At 48.7% G+C, this 13,215-nt stretch overlaps 1 protein-coding gene across 2 annotated transcripts in view; it reads left to right on the top strand.

Annotated features, from left to right (window-relative positions):
- Positions 1–1,009: 1,009 nt before the first annotated feature.
- Positions 1,010–13,215, top strand: part of SERPINE2 (serpin family E member 2) — a 52,755-nt gene continuing 40,549 nt past the window's right edge. Inside the window, exon 1 of one of the 2 annotated variants that reach the window (XM_074364392.1) lies at positions 1,010–1,264. The gene's annotated coding sequence lies outside the window, so the exon portion shown is untranslated. Of the gene's footprint in view, positions 1,265–6,883; positions 7,010–13,215 lie in introns of those variants that run through there. The other variant, XM_045512098.2, reaches the window with a different exon arrangement.

Genomic DNA, 13,215 nt, shown 5'->3' with positions numbered 1-13,215 from the left:
TGAATATTAGGCATGCATGTAAAACAGTGAAAGGGGTTTTCTTTGTGAGGACTGTGTTTCCTTTTAATTTTAGGGCTTGTTTCCCTACATGAGAGGCTGTGAATACCCTTCCAAGATTCAAGTTGCTCTAATCAGTAGATGCAACCTTAGTTCAAGACTGTGTATGAGGAGATTTACCACATTTCTTTCTCACAGCTGGGGCCACAGGCCTGCTGGTGAGGGTTCTGCACTGTCCAAGGACAACATAAATTATGCCATTAAAGTGGGGTACCCACAAACCTAAGGTGACGCAAAGGAGGACTGAATACAGGACATATGGGTAAGACAGCCTGGAGAGGGACGATAATTTGTCGCCGTCCTCCGGGGTCTCTGCCTCTCTGTTGCGCACAAGGTCCCACCGGCTGTAGTAACCGGTTGGGAAGGGCTGGATTCCCAGGACTCTGCGGGCACCTCACACTGTCACCGCAGCCAGGAATCCAGTTTTCAGGATTCCCTTGTCTGCCTTTCGCTTAAGGCGACCAGCTGCTGCTTCTCTATCCCCGAGGCCGGGAGAAGTCGGCTCTGGGGCACCCGGAGAAGCGCCTCGAGGGATGATCTGTCCCTTCCCGGCCGCTACCTGGCACCGTTATTCCCACCACCTGGACGGGTAGGCACTGTCCCGGGGCGTCCCCCTGTCTCTCCATGGGGAACAGTCCAGGAGACTAGCCCGGCGTCCCAGGGACGCACCACGCGCCCTTGGGTCCCTCCCCCTCCCTCATCCCCCCGCAGCCCGGCGACCCACGTGCAGCTCGGCCCCGGCCGGCGCCGCACCTCGGGGCCGGCGTGTCTCCCGGCGCTTTCTGGGCGCAGCCCCGCGACGCGGACCGGCGGGGGGCGGCCTCCGCGGGGCGGCAGCGGGAGCGGGGGCGCCCCGGAGTGCAGGCGCGGGGACGCGGCGGCCCGCCGGCACACAAAGGAGGCGGCGGGAAGGCGGGGCGGGGCGGGCCGGGGGCGGGGGCGGCAGGAAGGGGCGGGGGCCGCTCGGGCGGCGATAAAGCCCCCGCCGCCGCGACCGGCCCGCTCGCGCTGTGGGGCTGCGGGACTGCTCCGGCTGCTTAGCGTCTGCTGGCGCGGCAGCTCCTTCCCTCGCTGCCCCTCCTGGCCGCCGCCGCCGCCACCGCCGCCGCTCTCTCTCCTCCGACTCCCCCGCCCCGCCGATACCCGACTCCGGCTCGGGCCGCGCCGCCCTCCGCGGCCGCCGCCTGGGGATCCCGAGCGAGGGGCGGTGAGTACGGGCTGCGCGCCCCGCGGCCGATCCCGGGCGCCCGGGGCGGGAGGTGAGCGGCCGGCGCTGCCCGCCGCGCGGGGGACGGTCCCGGGGCTCCGTGCGCCGCCGGCTCCGCGCCGCGACCTTGCGCCCGGCCGGGAGGCTGCGGGGCGAGCGGGCCCCGGGGCGCCGGCGTCGAGGCGGAGGAACTTTCTCAGCCTCCCCCAGCAGGGCTGCCTCGGCCGAGAATGGGTGCGCGCCCGGCTCCGGTGCCCGGCCCGCGGGGAGCCCGAGCAGGACCCGGGCGGGGCGCAGAGGGGCCGCGCCGGCGGTGGCATCCAGGTGTGCCCGCGGCCGGGAGTCCTGGGCCGGCGCGGCTGCTGCTGGTCCCTCCTAGCGGGCCCCCGTGACCCTGAACCTGGGGTACCCAGGTACTCGAGGGCATCCCCCCCACCCCGTACTTTGCGTGTGCGCCGCCTGTTAGGGAAAGACACACGGACTCCTACTTGTTACCGCTGCCTGAGCAGGGTGGGGTAACCAGTGGTTTGGGGGGAAAGCCTTTAAATCAGGGGCTTCTGGCAACCAGTTTAACAACCCCGTGGAGCAAATATTTGCTATTTTCATCGTCTGTAGAAATGGGAATTGCAGTGCCAATTAGTGCCCACAGGTAAGGTGAAAGTAGTAAGAAATTCTGGGCGGAATTAGGTGTTTAATTTGCCTGCAAACTGAGCGGAGAGGGAAGGCTTGTATTACATAAGACAGCACTCCACCTTCAGGTATTATGGAAGATGCTGTTGAAGGTTTTAGGTTTTAATGAACGAAAAATCTTTGTGAGTGTCTCTCTTGAGAAATCTCATGTGCTGCTGTGTCTTGCTTTGACTACTTCGCAGGGAACGTTTTTTTATATTTAGCATCAACATAAAAAGGTGTTTGAAGGTTTGACTTCCTCTTTCAAGCCAGGAAGCAGTTTACTCCTCTAAACTGCTCAGGAACAATTTACGTGATAATTTTATACTTTGGAGATTTTACATGGAAAGTTGAACACAGATAACTGGGGAAAAATGTAAGCATTGCTAATTTGTATATCTAAAGCACGCTTCAAAAATGGAAGGTACTTTCAATGCTATCTGCATATCTGTCAGTAATTGTGTGTGCCGTTTGCAGTATTTCAGCAAAAATTTTCTTCAGCTATGCAAATGAAGGTGTTAGCCTACATAAGTTTCTTTCAAACCCAGGTTTGGAATCTTTCTTAAAATAATGTTCAACAATATTGTACAATACAGGGCAATTACTGAAGGTCATCAAGGTGTCATCTATCTTTTATTCTTTAAAAAAATGAATCTCTGCAGAAAATTTCTGCCCCCCATGAACTTCACATATTAGTGTAATTTTAAAAGGACAGAAATGACTCAATCTCCAAAGGGCAGTAATTTTCAGTTCCACACATGAGTGATTAAATACTCACCAGAGATTGTTTGAGGTGGCAGAGCTGGAAATGAGGTAGTGACCTAGCCAGGTCCCAGCTACATCTCCATGTGGCATCCTCTGCCAGCTGGTCCCTCTCCCACAGCGTGGGGGACTTTGGCTCCTGGGCTCTCTCTCCTTCTCTAGTCCCACAGTCCATGTGGGATTAGATGCTCTGGATTCCCGCTTCCGTGACCATCTGAAATCCAGTGATCTCCATCTACTCTCGCTGCTGAGTCGTCTACATCCAGGTCGTGTCCTCACCCAGAGATGCTCAACTTCTGAAATCAGGAACTTCATCTAAGAGTCTCTGCACCACAGGCTCCTTCCTTCCAGGTTGCAGACTGGTTCTCCCACGGCGAATCTTCAGCCTAAGAGATCTCTTCCCTTCCCTCCTTCCAGTCTAGCAGATAACTTCATGGCCCACTCTCCTGAGAAAGTAGGGGTCACTGGGCTGAAGTCTCACCATGTCCTACCCTATTTCCTTCCTCCAGACTTTTCCAGATCTACCCACATCCAAGAAATCTGCTTAAGTATCTACTGTGTCTAGGTACTTCGCTAAGCCCTGATGTATGGTAAATACAGCTGGTCCCTGCTCTTTTAGAACTGTCATTCTTGTGGGAGCAAACAGACCAAAAGCAAACAGAAGTATGTCATGATAAAATACATGATTTTAAAAATGCATAGAAGAAAGACTGAGTCGGAGTGGGGAATTTAGGGGAAGTTAGAGAGAAGGCCTCCCTGCGGCAGTGCCTCATGCCTCCCGATGAACTCTTTTCTTTTTTAATAGTATTTTTAAAAGGCCATAACCTCCCTTGTCCGTGCGTCCACATCTCGAGCGACCGTATCTTCTGAAATGAGTTAACACTTCCCCAGGCTCCCCTGTCTTCTCGTCTCTCTGCAAGCTGGCCAAGAGCTCCCCAAAGTAGGAGAAGACCCCGCAATTCCTGAAGGATGTACTCAAGATGTCTCTGCAGCATTGGATGTGGACCTCCCCTCTTTTTCTGACTGATGCTCTTTTCCTTTCCTGGTGGCCCTCTCCTCCTGGTTTTCCTTCTGCCTCCCTGGCATCCCTGCTTCCTCCTGGAGCAACTTGGGGCTCTGTTCTTACCCCTCTTCAGCTCTGCGTGAAGTGTTTGGGTGAACCACATTCCCACCGCTTGCACCCTCATCAGTATCAAGTGAGCCCCAGTTTGGGGTCTCCAGCTGGTTACCTGTAGTCTAGTGGGCTAACCTATGCTCTTTAGGCAGAAAACCCTACAAGAAATCTAAAATTGATTTTAGTTCTTACTGTCCACACCGTCCCCGCTTCATCCTTAGCCAAAATTTGTCCCTCTTTTTTTTTCAGCTGTGGCTCCACCACTCACCAAGGTGCTAAAGTGACATCAGGCCCCGCCAGCACTTCCCACACTCAGACAATCACCAAATCACATTGCTTCTCTGGGCTGTGGAACCCCAAAGAGCTCCGCTCCAAGCACGCTGGCCCTGCCTCACTTTGGAGCCTAGAAGTGGCAAAATTGTGGCCAGCATGCCATCTCCAGCTGGCACGTGTGTTGTTGGCTTAAATCGAATTAATATTTAGAAATGTGAAGCTGTCACTTGGATTTATAGCTTCTCTTAAAACCCAGGAGGCCTGGGTCCCCATGGGGCAGCGCTTGGCTGGCACGGAGCTCCAGTGCCCAGCTACACCAGAAGTGGCTTGCTTCCCAGGCCCGCTTGGACCTGTTGTCCTCAATTACAGTGGCTTCCTGGCTCCCACAGGCTTCTGAGCTAGTGACCATAGGCGGGGAGGCCCTCGGCAGCCCGGGGGTCCCTGGTGACCTGCTGCACCGTCTCCCACCTGGCCTCTCCCACTAGTTTAGCCCCTCTTTCAAAACATCTTCCACGTTGCTTCTGGGGCTACTTACCTCAGGCCTCTTGAATCCGAATCCACTCATGTCTCTCCTGATAAAAACTCAGTACCTCCCTCTTGCCTCGGGGACAAACCCAGACCCTGAAGGAGTAGCTACGTGATGTCACAGGTTAGGTGTCTCAGATGGAAAGGTGAGCTCTCTCTCTTGACTTTCTAAGGTGTTGTACCTGAGTTTCTCAAAATGCTTGTGAACCTCTCTACAGAGAGTAGCTGATCCATGATTGTAAGGTGGTCTCACCTGTGTTGAGATGCAGCCTCTGCTGCTTATAAACCATTTCCACAGACCTCCCCACCTTCCCACTTCCTCAGAGCCACTCTGGGAGGAGATGGGGCCCGGTGGATTCCACGTCCAGACCGCAGCAGGGACACTATAAACATGGAGGCACAGGCTGTCCCAGGAGACTTCAGCCCTTGGAACATGGTGGCCCCATTTAACTCTGGGGCCCAGAGTCACACAGTGTGTTCCCAAGGTCATTCAGCTGCCTTTGGACAGTCCTGTCCCAGAACTCAGCACTCAGCCAGGGACCTTCCCACGGTGCTCTCTTCTCTTCCCCAGCGACTCCCCAGGCTGCTGGCCATTTGTAATGACCCAATGAAATCTAAGCTTTCTTCATCCCGTTCCCACCTCCCTTCCTCGTACCCTTCCCCAGACTTCATTTTCTTGCAGAACCGAACTCCCCGCAGACTCCTCACACTATGGTGCTGCCCTGGCCTCCTTGCCTCCAATCCTGTTGGACCTCTGCTTAGAATTCTCTTTCTCCATCTTCTGCATTCATTGCCTGGCCAACTTCCCCCCTTTCAAGACTCACGTCTAGGATCGCCTGCTCCAAAAAGTCTTTCCTGCAAATCAGTGCCCCTAATCCTCTATGGCACACATATGGCATGTGCACACACATGTACACTTTCCCCAGCGATGCTTCTCTGCTGGCAGTTACTGTGTCAGAGCAACACGCCCTACCCACCAGATTCTCAAGTGCCATGAAGTCATGCCTGTGTTCTGATTTTATTTGCACTAGCGGTGCTGCATGACCCAAAGGCATCTAATGCATGTCTGAGCTAAACCAGATTCATATTTTTCATGAGTCTGCTGCACACTTTATGAAAGAGTGCTTGTCTTGTGGGCTTAAAGGGAAGCCCTTTCCCCAGACCTCTACCTCGGTGCTGATACTTCTGCATTTAATATATATTTTCATGTTAAAAAAAAAAAATCTTCGATCAACCATGTCTTCTGAGATGGGATATTACTTAGAAAAAAGCAGAAGTCTCATTCAGCAGTGTTCCTGTGCCTGTGTTCACTTCAGTTACCCTCATTTGAACCCTTTTTTGGCTACATTCTGTCTTCCTTGAAGTCCACTGGCTGTACTCTGTAGTCCACGGTTTGTTCAAGGTAGGGGAATGCTTTCTGGTTTATTTCCATTAAGCTTCCCAATGATGGCTTTGCAAGCCCTCTTGCTGACCCCCCTTTTTTTTTTTTGCCAGAGTAGTTTTTTGGCTAATGTCTTAAGCTAAGTTTGGTGGAAAGAACTCTGGGTTGGGAGGCGGGCTGGGCTGTGCCACAAATAGTTTATGTAGTTAACCACCTAGAACTTAATTTCTTTGTCTATCCAATTAGTGTGTTGAAATAGTGATCTCAAAGATGTCTTATTAAAAAAAAATTAGTTTCTTGGCTTATTTTCCTTTCTGATTTAGCTTTCTCATAAAAATCAGGTCTAGATGAATTTTTTTCTTAAATGTCTGTATTTGTCTATATGAAACCTTTCCTCTCTTTTTCTCTCTCTTTTGAACCTGGAAATCATTCAGCTTGGCTCTTTAGAACACAGAAATAGCATTGAGGCCCAACATGAAGATGTAGTTTGTACTCCCACTTGGAGGCATTTATAAAAATGTTAAATTAATTGGGTCCTATATACTTGGATCTTCTTTGTGAACCACTGTCTCCACCTATAAATGTGCCCATCTTCTCTTTCCAAAACCATCTTTCTTCATGAGTAGATTGCATGCCTGATCTGACAATCAATATTGGGTTTTTAAAAAATGCCCTTAAGTGTGGAATGGAATCAAATGCAGTAAAATACATCTTTAGGCTATTTCTTACCTGTAAGTTCACAATTTGTCTAAGAACACTGAAAGATTTTAGGACAATTATTTCTCTTTTGAGAAATGCTACCTTTCACCGAACTGGCCAAGTCTATTTACACAGTTAAGTGATTCTCTCCTCTTATTCTGCTGTTAAATTTCTAGGTCTGAATGTAAGCCCAGTCCAGAGAAGTTGGCATTCCTTCTGTGACTCTTTTTGTGCATGGTGATGGCCACTAAGCCTAAGCAATCCTCTATTTGTAATTCCATTCATGCATTTTGACAGACATTACATCTCCTGTTTTTTTAAGGTGAGGGAAGGTAATTAAGTTTGTTTGTTTGTTTGTTTATTTATTTATTTATTTATTTCAGTGGAGGTACTGGGGATTGAACCCAGGACCTCATGCATGCTGAGCAGGCACCCTATCACTGAGCTATACCCTCCCCTCCTCATCTCCTATTTCATCCTTGAATTCCTTCAAAGGTCCGGGTGAATGCCCCAATTCAAGATCAGATCAGGAACACCCCCCACGCCTGCCTGTCAATCTGACCGTAGACTTTGCCCTCTGCCTGAGAAGATAATTGGAGAATTGGAATCCACTGTGCCTTTCTATTTTTAACAGTTAATTCTTGGGAGAAAGACAATGTGGAGGAGTTTTAATGGAAAATGGAAAAAAAAAATCCTATGAAGAGGCAGAAAGGATTTCTTATAGTGACTGCAAATCTTGGTAAATGTACTGTTTTGTTTTTATAATGCCATCCCCCACCTCGAAGCAGCAAGAAATCTGGTAACCTGGGGAATTTCTCTCAAGAGCATACTGAGAATAGCATCAGTGCTTTCTTCTCACCGCCTCCCCACATCCCCCCGCCATTTAGTCCCAACTAGTACAGCTATAGAAAAAATAACTGCTTGGTTTTGGCCTAACTTTTTATGGACTAAATCTCGAAAGTGTATGTGGGTATGTGAAGGAGTTTAACACCAAATAAGCTCACTCGAAAATGAACAAGGTGACTACAGATAAAAATAGATCTTTGTTTCTTTCTGTTTTTTTTTTTTTTTAAGAAAATGCTGTATAGATAACGGCAGTGTTTGCATTCTTTTTTTTTTAACTAAGGAATTCACTTAGGAAGAAAATATTTTTATTGAGGATTTGGTCACTGATTGGATTATATGGGTATTAACAACTGTCTTATCTTTTGGTTACAAGCGCAGGAACATGAATGAATATAATTGAGGTAAAAACTTGGAGAGCATGGGGGAACTGTCGGCTTATGTTGCCAAGCCCAAGCCATGAGGTGCTCTGGCCCTGGAGGTGGCTGGAACCAGAAACTCAGGGCCTTGGGGCTCTCTTCTCTTGCCTCTGTGTCTCTTGTCTCTGCTTCTCTCTGCAGATCCTTTTGAATCTGTCAGGTACCGTGACTGCAGGTAGCTTCAGACATCCTGCAGCCTCTAGATCAAAGGGGGAATATAGGCTTCTTGCAGGTTCCAGCTGGAAAAGAATCCTAGTGAGGCACTCTGATTGGCTCAGGTTGGGTCATGTGGCTTTCCCTGGGCCAATGGCCTTGGTCAAGGGTAATGGGATGCTGTGATTGGCCAGAGTCAGAGTCACGTGTTCAAGCCTGCGACTAGGCGAGGAGGGAGTACTGAGGAGGGGTGTGCTGGACAGGCCAGCCACACCAACTGCTGTTAGTATTTGTTTTCAGGTGACAGAGGTCTTGTGTTGCTTCCTCCAGCCTCATGCCTGCCTGTAGGACAGATACAGGGATCATTCCCATTCGGCCAGTTGTGGAGAGTGTGGGGCAGCCCAAGTGTCCGTGGTTATACATACAGCCTGTGTGTGTCAGTGTCAGAGCCCAAACCCAGGTCTGTAAACGTGAGCACTGTGGGCTAATACCTGCCGTGAACCTTCAAAGATTTATGACTCATCAATATTTATAACATCTCGAAAAGAAAATTCCTGTGAAACAACACGCCTGCTTTCAAATGACTCCTTTCTTCTCACTTTGCTGTATGATCTCCTTCCATTAGACAACCCAAAACACAGAGATGGAAAGAGACTAATACTTTTGTGTTATGATTGAAGTAAGGTTTTTATGCTTTTTGGCCCCTGGGCCCAGTGGTTGCCTAGACACTTGTTTTTTTCTGGGACTCAAACTCTAAAATTAGCACTGACCTTTAGATTGACAAGGTAGAGTGCATATGCCCAGAGTCCAAGAGAGTAACTTAGGCTGAGCTGGGTAAAACTCAACCAGAGAACGCGTGTGACATGATTTTTTTAAGATGCCTAATTGAACACCAGAAATGTGCGGAGACTTAGAATACTGAGATTTAACTTTTTTTTTTATATAGTTTTTATGGTTTTTTTATATTTAACTTTGTTTCAAAATTTGTCACATCTAAATGATAGATGTTCTGCTCCTCCCCCCTCCCCCTTTAGTATAGGTAGTAATTAAGAGTGTGGAGGATATGGCCACCAACTGCTTTGGTCTGAATCTAGATTATACCAGTTACCAGCTGGAGTCCAGGCAGCCATAGCCAATTTACTGAACTTCTCCAAGCCTCAGTCTTTTCATCTGTGAGTTGGGCATGCAGGTAACCACATCTTATGTTTTTGTGAGGATGAAGTGGAGAGTATACATTAGGTGCTGAGCACAGGGGCTAGTGGAGCTGACTTCCAGGGTGCAAGGTGGCGGTGGGGTTCTGTCAGTCACAGTAGTCCCGGCGAGCATTTAACTCCTCTGGGGCTTGCATTTGCATCATGTCTGTCACCTGGTGAATGAGTGACTTGCTGTATGTGTTGGCAGACTTAGTCTCCAGACCCCTTTCCTGTAAAACTCCCAGTGGGCAGTACCTCCAGTGATCAGCTGGTCATCTGTCCTTTCCAGGGCCTTCCAGCTCTTCTAGTACTGGCGGTGGAGCAAAGGATGGCTGATGTGCGGAGCAAACTCCCTTTTCCTCCATGTGCACGAGGAAATGTAAACAGCTGTGTTACCAGAAGGTCTTTCTAGGGGCGCAGTGCAGGCTCGCCCTGTCAGGCTGGGTTTTTCTTTTCTCCTGTATGTTGGCTGTGAAGAATGAATAAATGTCTGTGCTGTAAGAAAAATAACCTTATTTGGTTTAATATTTAGATCTTTGCAAGTGTAGCATCATGAGTCTTTTTTTTTTTTGTTCTCGTTTTTTCTGGCTGTGAAAAAGTCATTTTGCTGTATCCAGTGATGTCTGCAGACCCAGAAATAACCATTTTAAACACATGCTGAATGTATTTAAAACATGTGGTCATTTAATTGTGATTTGATTCCTTCAACATACAGAAGAGAATTGTTGGATTAACCTCTGCAAACATTCCCAGGTAGGAAATGTATTTTCTGCTTCCATTAATCTGTTTTTTCAGGATTTTACTGGCAAATAGCTATTTGGGATTTTACACAGCACTCAGTGTATGCCCACACCTGAATCGTTGCTTGGACAATGAGATGAGAGATGTCAGGGAGATTCTATGTGATGACTTAATTTTAAAGAGAGTTTTCTTTCTGAAAGTGTGGATTTTCTCTTTGAAATTAATTTACTGATAGACTCATATCGTCTCTTGCCAAACCTGTGTTCATTTCCTAATGACATGTTAATTAAAATAGCAACTTGGAGGATGGCCAGAGGTGCCGCAGTCTTCACGGTGAGCCTGTTCTTGTGCGGCAGGGTGGTAAGTCATGAATATCAAAGTGCTAATCATACTAATGTGAATTAATTCAGCAATTACTGAAAAGAGAGTTGTTCTCATGCATGCATATCACTTATTAGTCTAGAATTTCTTTGAGTTGGCTAAGTATATGTTTTTAACACGTACAGCTTTGCTTTTCTCTCGCTCTCTACCTCATACTCTGGTTATGTGTGTGTCTTTTCCTCCCCCTTAGGAAACCTCAAGGATTTTGTGGTCTCTTACTCTCTGGGCCCTTCCACAGCGCCTGATACAGAAGAGCCCAAAAGATCCTTGAAAGGGGAGAATGAAGGGAAGGACCATTGGCTCATCTGTGTGTTGAGTGCTGTTAGGTGCATATTTTACGTGACCTTGTTGAATCCGAACAGGCCTTCTCAGGTAGAATTTAGTCCAGGTTTACAAGTGAGAACACTGAGATTCAGGCTTGTGGGGCCCCCTTCTGAGATTCCCACCCACCCGACACCCACTCCGGGTCTCTATGTCTTGCACTGGAGGTTTTTTGATTCTGAATGACTGAGGCTGGACAGTGGTTGCGGAGCAACAATGCGGGGAAGCCCAGACTACCGCCAGACAGAGGACCAGTCTGGGAGTCAGACGAAGCTGGGTTTAAACACCTGTTCTGCATGTAGTAGTTTTGTGTCTGCAAAATACTCACCCCGACCCCCACTCCGAGCCCCATGCTCCATTTCCAAAGCCAGAGAACGGAGAGGATGGGAATGCAGCTTTTCCGCAGACCGAATACCGCCCCCCTTTTGCTGACGGGGAGATAGGAAGTCCGGTGACTTAGGTCGCTTGGCAAGCCCAGGGGCATTCTGTGGACCAGGAACTCAGAGGCTTCGGGAGGTCAGGAGCGTGGGCGAGTAATGGACCATCTCCAGATCTCAGTTTCCCCCAGGTGAGATGAGGGCTGTGAAGCCTGCTCTCCAGGAGTTCAAAAGCCCCAGCCACAGTACTGATAAAGCCCTTCACACACAGGACTTTCTTAATGTCAGTCACCAGGTCAGGGCTGTGGCAGGCTGAGAACTCACGTCTCCGTCCCTGTCACTTGTCACCTCTCCAGACGCAAGTCTGGGTACAATTTGGTGACAGCCGTCACCTGTCACCCACCCCTGAGTAGCCCCCAGGACACCCTGGTGACCTGGGGGCTGTTACCACCCATTCCACTGGCAGGTGAATGTCTCCTTTTATCTCTGTTATTCACGCCTCTGTTCTTAAAGAGGATTATCCCCAGAGAGAAAAGGGGTTCCCAGCACTTCCTCTTGATGGCTCTGCTCCACATGGGACTTCAGAGGAGCAGGAGGTGCAGCCCTGTTGTATTTGGGTGGCATTCAGTTAAAGAGCTATTTTTTGACCACTTACTCTATAACAGGTGTTCTGAGGGACCCTGGCATCAGTCACTACTACCTGTAGTGTGTGTGTGTGTGTAGAGGTAAGTCTGTGCACAGTGCGAAGCGTTGGCTTATAGCTGAGAGGCCCCAGAGTCCAGACAGCCCTCAAAGATAATGCAGTCCTTTTTTTTTTTGCATGCTACTCTCCGTGAAAAAAAAAAAAAAACTGTACAATTGCTATTTACCAATTGGTATCAATAACAGTAAGAGTCGGCCATTTGGTCTCGCCCATGTTCTCTACAGCTAAATGCATGGGGGAGAGCTCAGATCCCTTAAAAAAGATGACAGTTTTAACGGACAGCTTTGGAAAGTGTGAAACATTACTCGCATGTGACTTTTACTTTCATTAAATACTCATGACTTTGTAGGCACTGGAGTGTCCAAACTGCAGTAAGGGCCACCCTCTTTGGGTCAGGGCTGCACCCTGCAGGGGTGCCCAGCAAAGCCTTAATGAATCACTGAAAGGCACTATGTAGAATTTTCTCTGAAAAAGAGAGCGTCCTAGTTTAAAAACTGTGTGTGTATGAATATGAGGTAAAAAATTCTTCCAAAATTGCCCCTCAGAGAAAGAAGGAGTTGCTCTGCAGGAGGGTTCTTACAAAATTTTCCGTTTTACAAAGATCCGGATATGTTTGGTGGTCAGAGTTCACCGAAAGCACTGGATGGATGAGACGCGTGAGTGACTGGTTGAGGACAGCTAGGGAAGGCCCATTGGCCTGAAATCCCCGTTATCAGTACTTATTATGTGTGCTTATAGAGGCTGCACGACGAAAAGGGATTTTTAAAAAGGGCAGACAAATCGAATATAGACTTATTCCTGAGGTCACGACTTCGCAATTGCCAGATGTTGTGTGTTGTATTAGTTTAGGTCCTGCTAATTGCTGTAACAAATAAACCCAAACATGTACCATGGCTCAAACACGATGGAAGGCTATCTTCCACTTGCATAAAGCCCAACATGGGTGTGTCGCTTTCCAGCCTGGTGATTCAGTGACCCAGCCTCTTTTCTATCACGTGGCTCCAATTTATTTAATAGGCGGGTCCCAAGGGCACAGTGCTTGTCAGCTTCAAGCTGGTGAAAGCAGAAAGGTCATGGCGGATTGCACATGGCAGGTTTGATGGGCCGGGCCTGAGAGTGGCATCCATCACTTCTGTTCCTGTTTTCACTGACTGCATTTCAGTCTTCTGGCCACTCCCACCTACAGCACAGGCTACAGCCCTGTGTTCAGGAAGAAGAGGAAATGGGTTTGCTGAGAAGGTAGCTACTCTGTCAAATGAAATTTTATCAAGACCATGAAGGGTCACTGTAAAAAGTAACTCAGTCAGTGGCATGCTGTGGGCACCACGGGAGCTATATTTACCTATGAGGACCACTGTCCTAATGCTCTGTGAAGGGCTTCTTATGGCTTAGGATGG

This window comes from Camelus bactrianus, chromosome 5 (assembly GCF_048773025.1).
Source record: "Camelus bactrianus isolate YW-2024 breed Bactrian camel chromosome 5, ASM4877302v1, whole genome shotgun sequence".
Lineage (NCBI taxonomy): Eukaryota > Metazoa > Chordata > Mammalia > Artiodactyla > Camelidae > Camelus > Camelus bactrianus.
Note: the sequence above shows the minus strand (reverse complement) of the source record. Positions and strands in the feature narration are given on the sequence as shown.